The sequence below is a fragment of the Trachurus japonicus genome, chromosome 23, assembly GCF_045865225.1.
Source record: "Trachurus japonicus isolate A0001 chromosome 23, Traja_1.0".
Classification (NCBI taxonomy): Eukaryota; Metazoa; Chordata; class Actinopteri; order Carangiformes; family Carangidae; genus Trachurus; species Trachurus japonicus.
The window spans coordinates 3,231,027-3,241,696 of record NC_140929.1 but is presented as its reverse complement, the minus strand read 5'-3'; positions in this window follow the sequence as shown (position 1 = coordinate 3,241,696).

Here is a 10,670-nt window from a genome sequence, read left to right as displayed (position 1 = left end):
CAAAACAAAAACCGGCCCCGTTACCGCATTTTACGAGTTGCACGGTGATCTGTGACTACATGTGACTGAATGTTTACATCCGTGAGGTCTTCCTGCTTCAAACGACACCACTCAGTAGCCAATCGGTGGCGAGGATGGGCCGGGACATGTCTCGAAAGCCAATGAGGACACGTGACGATGAGACTGACAACGTGACTTTGATTGACAGCTGCTTGAGCCAATAGAAATTGTCCGTGAAATGAAGCAGATAACCTTTTAGCCAATAGTCTGAGGTTTTCAACAGTGTATGACACTACGCCATCACGTTTGGTTGCTGATAAACAAACCCCCGTGTATCCGACGTGCGTGCCACCCGCTCCACCGCATAGAAATACACAATGCAGATAGGCGTATAGTTCTATAATCCACTGCTTTTAGGGGTGCGCCCTCTACTGCGCGCCAGGAGTTTAGCGGTTGTATTTTTTTTGTTTCTTTTGGTCTTTTGACTTGAAATTTGGACTGCAGGAAGCCAAGACTTGTGGCTGTGGCCTAATTGTGTCTATAGCCTGCTGAGAGGTCCCTGAATGTCTGTACCCATGTCATTCTATAGGCAAACCTATGGGCGGGGAAACAATTTAATCATTCTAACCTTTGCCATTTTTGTCAGTAAAGTCACAGAATCAAAAAAACACCTTAACAGTAATCCTGAGAGTGTTACCTTTACAATGATACCAGGCACATCTCTGAATCTTAAACTATGTGGGATCTGTGCTGCTCACAACTTGGGCATGGCGTTATGGCAAAAAACATGAAAAATAGGGGCGTGCATTAAGAGGTTAAAGTTGCTCAGTTAAAACCAGTTTATTACACAGAGACATAAAAAAGCAGCAAACAAAGTGATGAGAGTATATTTATAAATCACAGTGAGCGTTAAAGTAATCACAGCAACACTGAGAGCAGAGTGGAGCAGGTAGTTTCCACTCGGCAGCCGGCGGTCTCATCCTTCACTAGGAGGAGGAGGAGGAGGAGGAGGCGATGGCGATGGCGGCTTCGCTCCGTCTCCACCTCTGTGATAAAGTCACGGAGTTGAATGTGAAAAGTGAAGCTCTGCCTCTGTGATCGGCTGCAGGTGGTTTGCGGTGTCACTCAGCGCTTCAGCAGCAGGTTGAGTGGCAGCTATTGATCTCGGGGACAGAAACCGCCTCAAGTCAGGACCCGTGTGTGTCTGTGTGTGTTTGTCAGCTGTTTTTATCTCCAGTCTATTTGTTTTTCTTGTTATTTTATGCTTTTTTGTTTGTTTTCTTCTTATTCTTCTCCTTCTTCTCCCCCCTCCTTCTGTTATGAGCTGAAGGCAGCAGAGCCACATCACCATCATCAGGGACAAAGCAGAGTGCTGCAAAGTGTGTGCGTGTCTCTGTGTGTGTGTCTGTGTGTGTGTGTCACTGTACAAAGCTGAAACAGATTGCTCCTCTCCTCTCTCTGATAGGTTTATCTGTCTGCGCTGTCGTTTATTCCTCCATTCATCCTCGGCAGCAGCGTGCGTTAAACATGCACTAAGTGTTCACATGTGTGGAGCCGTTCTCATTTACATGCATTTATTTTCCTGACTCCTGTGTGTGTGTCTGTGTGTGTGTGTGTGTGTGTGTCTGTGTGTGTGTGTGTGTTACATTCTCCATTCACCATACTGAAGCTGTCAAACTGGTTAGTGTGTTTCTGTGTGTGTGTGTGTGTGTGTGTGTGTGTTGCTCTGTGTGACGCTGATTAAAAGTGAGAGGTTTCTGATTGCTTCGACCCTGCACGGAATTATTAGCAGAGCGCGCACACACACACACACAAACACACAAAAACACCGTACACACACACACAGGAGTAATTGAGCATTTCTCTTCTACATTACATATAACAGGATCCAATTCAGGAGCTCAATGCCGCACTAACAAACTAGCACTTTACTGTTTACTCTCCATATTTAAATTTATGCAAATGAGGCGTAGTGATAGATGAATGAGCTTATTTGTGTTTGGGCTCCGGCTCGTTGTCATCTCCCTTTTATATTATAAAAAAAAAAAAAAAAAACTGCACTAGTCCTTTAAAACCAACCAGCAGCGTATTGTATTGTGTGGAACAGATGAGTTTTTTTTGTGTGTGTGTGTGTGTGTGTGTGTGACCGCTCGACTTGATATTTTTTTGCACCATTTGATAATTTTCCCGCCACTAAAGAGGGACGGGGCGGCTTCAATAGACGAGTAAAGTGAATTCAGATGGTTTTTACCTTCCATGTCTTCACTGAATGGAGCGACCTCAACCATGAAAAGGCAGAAGCCCCCCCCCCCCCTTCTCTAACCGGTCCTGTCAGCCGTCGTCACGTCAGCGCTGTGATCTGATGGCAGAGCGTTTACACTCAGACGGAGCAGAGCTCAGCTTTTCACCCAGCTGCTGCTGTGCCCCCCCCCACCCCCCCCTCAGACGTTTTCAGGGTTTATTTGGGGAATGGAAAGAAGCGTTTCAGCCCCGGCCGCTACTTAACACACACTTTGTACCGACATTCAATAAAAGAAGCCAGAATATAAAGCAAGGAAACGATTCAAGAGCAGGTGGAATAAAGAGGTCTCTAAAAGGAAAAGTTAAAAATGAATCAATGAATGAAAAGTGTAAAACATTGTTTATCTGGACTGTGTGTAGGTATACACACAGATAAATAATGTAACATAAATTCATATAACATATTCAACTATAGTTTAATAACATTTGGCTGGCTGAAAGACGATAAGATATATCACAGACGTTGAGCTATTCAGTTTCTGTTTCCCTGGTTATGATGCCATTACCGTTACTGACAATAAAATGCGCCATTAAAGTCATTAAGAAATAATACACCCATTAAAGTGTACGTATAGCCTACACATTTCTCTCAGTCAATCAATTAGTCAGAAAAAAGACGTTTATCTGGAACCAACTCACTCAGTTGGTTAGTTCCAGATAATGATAGTATAGTATATGAAGATATGTATAACATGTTTTCGTATTGTACATAAAGCAGCGTCCAAGAAACCGAAACCAAGAAATGCTGGGCGAGTTGACCACTAATATTATCAAAATAACTGTAAAGACAAAACCAAAAGCAAACTTCTCTTTAACATGCCCCATACAGGAATTGAAAGAAAAGCAGCATGTTAATGAGCTGATCTACAGGTCTAAACACAAATCCAGATGAGCATCATTGATTGTTTCATTTCATTTCACATTTGTACAAGATAACACCTGGTATTGATAGAGCAATGTGTTTCTCTCTGTCATGTTATCTTGTGCTACAAGATACTACTTTCGACCTGCTTATACCAGTCTGAACTGCTGCTAATACTAACGTAGCATACCAAAATGTAGACTCCTTTAAAGCAGAAGTAAGCGATCCGGTGGTTTTGTCTAACTTCCTGTCAGCCGATGGAGTTAGCAGTCCCCGCCCTCGTCCCTACGTCACCACATTCAGGCGCATCCCTTGGCTGCACACACAGAGAGGACTGCCCCTTTATGCCGTTCTCTCTCCTCATTGGATAAAGGTTGTAGGATACAAGGAAGGTTTTCTCCTGGGCTCAGAGCAGAGCAGAGTGACTGACAGACCCGTGTTTCACCAAACACTCTATATAAGTGATTGCTGTCGGAAGATACAACTATTTAAGACTTATATTAACACAAATGTTCTGCTTACTTCTGCTTTAAACTATAGTTTAATTACATTTGGCTGCATGGCTGAAAGAAGATAAGCTGTATCACAGACGTTGGGCTATTCAGTTTCTGTTTCCCTGGTTATAACACTGTTACCGTTACTGACAATAAAATGCGCCATTACTTGAATAAATAATACACCTGTTAAAGTGTATGTTATATAGCCTACCTACACATTTTTCTCAGTCAATCAATTAGTCAGAAAAAACATGTTTATCTGGAACCAACTCACTCAGTTGGTTAGTTCCAGATAATAATAGTATGATATATGAAGATATGTATGTATAACATGTGTATAAATAGTATGTATGGTTGTAGAATATATATATGATACAGTATCTATATGGTGTGTTATGTGGTGCTGATGTGAATATCAAGATGTGATATGTTTGTGTTTTGCTTTGCTTTTATAATGTTTCTGTTCTGATGTTTTTGTTTCTTTTGTTTTTGCTTCTACAATGTTTCTGTTTTTGATGTTTTTTTTATTGTACTCAGGGCGCACTGTGAAATTCTTGGACCGGCGCAAGACGGACGAAAGTGAAAACACTACGGCGGCGTAATGCCCCTGACTCACCCGGCAGCATCCGGGAAACTGAAACTAGGAAATACTGGGTGAGTCGACCACTAAATAATAATATCAAAATAACTATAAAGACAAAACCATATATTTATCTAAAATGGACCCATTAACAAGTGGTAACATAGATTCATCCACATTAAGATGAGACTCTTTTAGAACCAAAAGCAAACCTCTCTTGAACATGCCCCATACAGGAATTTAAAGAAAAACAGCGTGTTAATGAGTTGATCTACAATGGTCTAAAACAAATCCAAATGAGAATCATTGATTGTTTGTTCTAGAAAATGAAATTATATGAAATTGAATGTATTTTTTAAATAAGATAAAAGTCACAATAGGTTTGTAATCGCATATTAAGCACAACTTCTCTTGAAAGTCAAATTATACTGACGTCGTTTCACATTTGTACAAAATAACACCTGATACCAATAGAGCACAGGTGAGACAGTGATCACAATAAAAATGTGTTTCTCTTTGTCACGTTATCTTTTGAAATGTGTTACTTTCGACCTGCTTATACCAGTCTGAACTGCTGCTAATACTAACGTAGCATTAGCAAAATTTAGACACGACTCCTTTAAACTGGTATCAATCTTCTCATTCAATTCTATTTTTATCTTTGAAAATCTTTTTGTGAAACTAAGACTGAACATTTTCCAGACCAGAAAAAGAAAAGCAGGATTAGAGAGGTTCAGATGGAGATTAGCAGCTGTGTATTCACATTAATCTCTGATCCCTTTTATATGTTATTATTGATTTACATCTATCTGAGGAGGAAGCAACAGGTGTTAATAGATTGTTGTGTTGTGTTGTGTTGTGTTCACACGTCTGTATTTATAGGGCTGGAAACTGGTTGGAAGAGACAAACAGACAGTTTGTTCATTATTCTAATTTCCTCCAATGACTGCACGGTTGGTGCGTCACCATCTGGCACACACACACACACATGCACAAAAAGTCCTCGTACACACACACACACGCCGCTGTTGATAATGCAGCCATTGAATCTAATGACAACGCACCGCTTGTCGTAATGAGACTCCAGTTTGTTTCACACGAATCCGAAGCGAGGCATGATGGGTAAACTGGCTCGTTGGACATAATTATAGCTTCTCGTCGCCGTGGAGATGCCGTGACTGTGCAAGAAGTTTCGACAACGCTCGGCACACACACGACACGACACGTGGTCGCGGTCACGGTCCGGCGGCGTCTCCTCGGGTCTGGATGCGATGTCGCCGGGTTGCCAGATAGTAAATAAAGAAGGCGCGGGGTTGCCAGGTCGTCAGTGAAACACTTCCTCTGCAAATTGGGTTTTAACTCAGCTCGGTGAATCATGTCGAGTGTGTGTGTCTGTGTGTGTGTGTGTGTGTGTTGTGCTCAGACACAGGCACTTGAACTAAATTGCCCCCCTGATACCCACAATGCATCTGGAGCTGGCAGGAGTGTCTGAGTGGCTGTCTGTGTGTTTAAACCTCTCGATCCCTCAGTGTAACACACAGCTGCTTCTTCCTGACTTCTCCGCTGTTTCCGTGGTAACCCGCGGGCCGTGATGGCAGGTGAACTTCTCCCCGGCTGCCGGGTCAGGACATTTTAACAACATCCTCACGACGACGACGGCGCTGACCACCACCTGTCGTCACGGAGACAAAGCTGAAACTCTGCCAAAGAGCTGAGATCCTTTATTTTATTTCTTTATTTTGAGACTGAAACAAAAAGCTGATGTCATTTTCAGATCAAAGAACTTAAAGCCGCAGTATGTAACTTATTTGGCTTTTTATTATCAAAAATCAAATATTCTTTCATAAATCCGTATTTCACTGAAGTGGAATCACAGCCGCATATAAATGAAAGCTTTCTGGTTCCTTAGAATGAGTTGTTACAAGTCGTTACAAATAAATAAGTGGGCGACGCACCGAACCGAGGCGGCCAAGTTGCATCGTGACCGTAGGTAACCACGGAAACTCAGCGGAGCTGTCGGCTCGGCCTGTTAAAACTGTCACCACTGTGTAGTGTGAGGAAGGACGGAGGCACTGGTGTTGCATTCAGGTGCAGTCAGGCAGACGGCCGTCGGCAAACCAACCGGATGTCATTTTACTCCACCAGAGAAAGACGGTAAAACAATACCACATCACCATGACAACATATTGTCACTGTGCCTGTATTGTTTTGCTTTGTGCTGGCGGACCACTTGTTTACATAGACGCTTGTTTGTCCTGTTACATGCAGCGTCTGTTGTCTGTCTGACGTCTGCCCCATTTCACGTGAATGCAACATCAAGAATACGTTCAGATATGCAACCGCACTGCTAGATGGGGGGAATTCCTACATATTATACCTTTTTAAGTGTGTAAAATAGTGAAACCGCTCCCGTTCACAAAGCGACGGTGGCCTCCGAGGACAAAAAAAAGTTTTTCTGGAGCGATGAGGTGAAGAATTAAACCATTTTACCATACGCAAATAAACGGTGGAGCAGAGCAGTGGTAATGTCCATAACATCTCCGACCGTTAATTTTTGTAAAGAAATCATCATATGAAGAACATAGCCTGTCAATAATAAACAATAAAATATAGGGCTGGGATGATATGTTTTTCTCCCGACTCGATTCTTCTACGATTTTTTGGATGGTGATTCGATATAAATTGCGATTCTACGATATTGCCGATTCTCTCGATTTTCAGTCTGCATTTTTAACATTTATCTGCACACAAATACTGTAGGAGCCTATAAATTAACATACTCCATTATAAAATGAACTTAAACCCTTTTCAAAAACCTGTACTCTCTGTATGTAAAAAAGGCTAACAAATGCACATTGCACAATATTTAAATAAATTTAAAAAAACAAAAAAAAGATTTTAAATTTTTTTATTTTTTTTATCGATTTTTGAAAAAAAAAATTGATTTTAAAATCTTTAAAAAATATATCGCGATATTTATGTGAATCGATTTTTTCTCCCACCCCTAATAAAATACTTTATAATACCTTAACCACAGTCATAATAACCACTGCGGCCACTAGGTGTCGCCATGGGTCATAATGAGCTGCTGCACAAACGACCTTTGGTCTCGTTTCTTACAGGACAGAGTTATGATCACGTCAGTAGCTCAGTAAGACAGAGAACCGCCCGGCTCGGCTCAGGTTTACTCTGCTCCGTCGCCGGGGAAACATCCACTTCAACCGTGTTTACTTTGATTTCTGTGGACTGACAGAGTGAAACACCGAGCGGCCGATGTCTGCAAACAGAGGTCAGCTGACAGATAGTAGAGCGACCTTGGCTATAGGAGGAAAAAGAGAGAAAGAGAGAAAGAGAGAGAGGAATACATTAATACTCAGGGTCGTTTCAACACGGAGGTGAAAATGTAGTTATTCAACTAAAACACACACACACACACACTGTCACACACACACACTCTCTCCTCTCTTTCCTCAGGCTGCCAAAGTCACGTTGCCTTTTTTTTGCTTAACCTCTATTATATCCCTGAGCGTGCACGGCCGCACACACACACACACACACACACACGCGGCGAGTAACGACGTGCACGCGCTCCCTCGCTCCGAGTGCAGCGTGGAAGGCGTGGGCTGTTTCTTCAGGTTACATCTCTCTGCAGAGATGATGGATGGAGGATATAAAATCCATCTCTGCAGGCCATTTAGCAAAGAAATGAACACAGACACTGAAAGAGACCGCAGATAGATAGATAGATAGATAGATAGATAGATAGATAGATAGATAGATAGATAGATAGATAGATAGATAGATAGATAGATAGATAGATAGATAGATAGATAGATAGATAGATGAAGCTGCTCTTTGTGCGTTATAGTTATAAATAGCTTCTGTTCTATGATTTATTAAGAGGCTGGTGTCGCTCTGACCTCGCTCTGACCCGGACGCTCTCCTGAGACGTTGGATCTGTTTTTAGGATTTGTGGTTGAAACAGCGTCAGAAAAAACCAGGAGAGCGATTAATTAACACTTGGAATTATAAAAAGCAACAGCAGTAGAAACAGTTTCCATCTGAGTGTTTACATGTCAGAGAGTTTGTGTGTGAACACAGAGAACACAGCTCTGTGACCGGGTCGCGCCCCTGAACACCTGACAGCTCCTCTCCTCCTGTCTCCTCTTCTCTGTCTCATCACTCACTCTGTGGTGCGTTCAGGTCCTGCGTGGTAAACAGACTTGTTAAAGGAATAGTTCACTCAAAATTGAAATTTCACTCATTATCTCCTCCCCCTCATGTGGACTAAGGGCTGGGAGAAGTTTCAGAGTCCTCCGTGGCTTCTCTGAGTTACAGGGGGTCTCGGCGTAGCAGTGCATGTCCATATGACGGTTGCAAATGGATACCAACTGTCTTCGTAACAAAAACGTAATGATTGCGATTAGTACTGACGCCGGCGCAAACCAGGAAGAGGAGCTTCGAGGAGCTTCCGCTACAAACAAGCTTGAAATATAGACTTATTTAATTTTTTCGGGACAATTTCGCATTTCGGGGCTTCAATACAAGACAGACATTACATACGAGCAGCATGGAGGTATCTGGATGTTTTTTGGTGTGTCTTTTTGTTACGAAGACAGTTGGTATCCATTTGCAACCGTTATATGGACATGCACTGCTACGCCGAGACCCCCTGTAACTCAGAGAAGCCACGGAGGACTCTGAAACTTCTCCCAGCCCTTAGTCCACATGAGGGGGAGGAGATAATGAGTGAAAATTGAATTTTAGGTGAACTATTCTTTTAACAAACTAAAAAAACTACTTTTGTTTTGTCTTTCCAGATAAATTGTTGCCGTGTCTTAGTCAGGAGACCGGCAGCACTACAAGTATGACCTATAGATCCACGGTACGACCCCGACCAATCAGCGTCTACGACCGATGACGATTTGCGCGAGTTCACAGGCCATCAAGGAGGCGTCACAACAAAACTGTAACCATGGCGACTGACTGTAGCTCTGTGTGTGATGCTAGCCGTCAGGGAAATAAAGTTAGGCGTACATTTTTGAAAGATTATAGAGAAATTTCTGGAAAAAAGTGGTACAATTTCTCCAAAAAAGTTGAAACATTTCTAGAAAAAAGTGGTAAGAATTAAAATGAAAAATAAAATAAAAAAATTGTAAAAAGTTGTTTTTTTTTAATGAGAAAAAAAAGTAAAATTTCTCAGAAGAATTCTAGAAAATGGTAAGATTTCGCAAATTTTTTTTAGAAAAAAAGTGGTAAAATTTCTCAAAAAATTATAGAAAAATGAGGCAAAATTTCTCTCTCTCAAAAATAGGGACAAACAATGATACAAAAGGGGTAACATTTCTTGAAAAAAATAATAACAAGTAAAAAAGAAAAATTGAGAAGAAATTGGTAAAATTTCTCAAAAAAATTCTAGGAAAAGTGGTAAAAAAAATTCTGGTCCTGGTTCTAGTTCTGGTTCTGGTTGGTAGGCCGAGACAACAGTCCCCGACCCGAAGGCGCGGGGAAGTCAAACAATAATTAAAAAAGTGATACAATTTCTGAAAAAAGAAAAAAAAAAAGTTAAAACTTGTTGCCTACAGATTCAGAAAAAAGATTTGTCAGGTCATAAAGTCACAAAACTCGTCGTATAAAACTCAACCAGCTGTGAAAAGCAGCCGTCTGGATTGATTTGCTTGTTGTAGTTGCCTGCATGTTGACTGGCAGGAAAAATGTCAATAAATCAATTTATTGGGGCGGCGTTTAGCTCACTGGGTAGAGCTGCCGCCCCATGTTGAGGCTCAGTCCTCGGTGCAGGCGGCCCCGGTTCGAGTCCCGCGTCGGACGGCCCTTTCCTGCGTGTCATTCCCCCACTCTCTGCCTCCCCATTTCCTGTCTCTCTCTCGACTGCACTATCAATTGAAGGCAATAAAAGCCCCAAAAATATACTTAAAAAATCAAAATATTTAATCACGATAAAACTCAAAAAGGTAGAAAACAAACGAGATGATTTAGAGTTAATGATTTTTTTTTTTTTTAATTGCTCCTCGTCTTCATCCTGTGTTCCCACATTAATCAGTATCATTATTATTATATTATTATTATTAATCATAATAATCATCTGCATCTGATTCAGAGTCAGTTTGTGTGAATACAGACTCAGTGTTTTTTTTTTTTAAAGCCAAGCAGCAGCTTCAGGTTTCACTCTGAAACGGTTCAACAGTTAATGCAGCAAATGAACTGGTCACTACTGCAGAGGGTGTGTGTGTGTGTGTGTGTGTGTGTGTGTGTGTGTGTGTGTGTGTGTGTGTGTGTGTGTGTGTGTGTGAGAGAGAGTGTGAGAGAGATCTGTATTGGATTTTAAGTCGTTTATATTCAGCAGAGGTTCGCAGATACTCACTGCTACAGTACACACACACACCCACACACACACACACAACCACACACA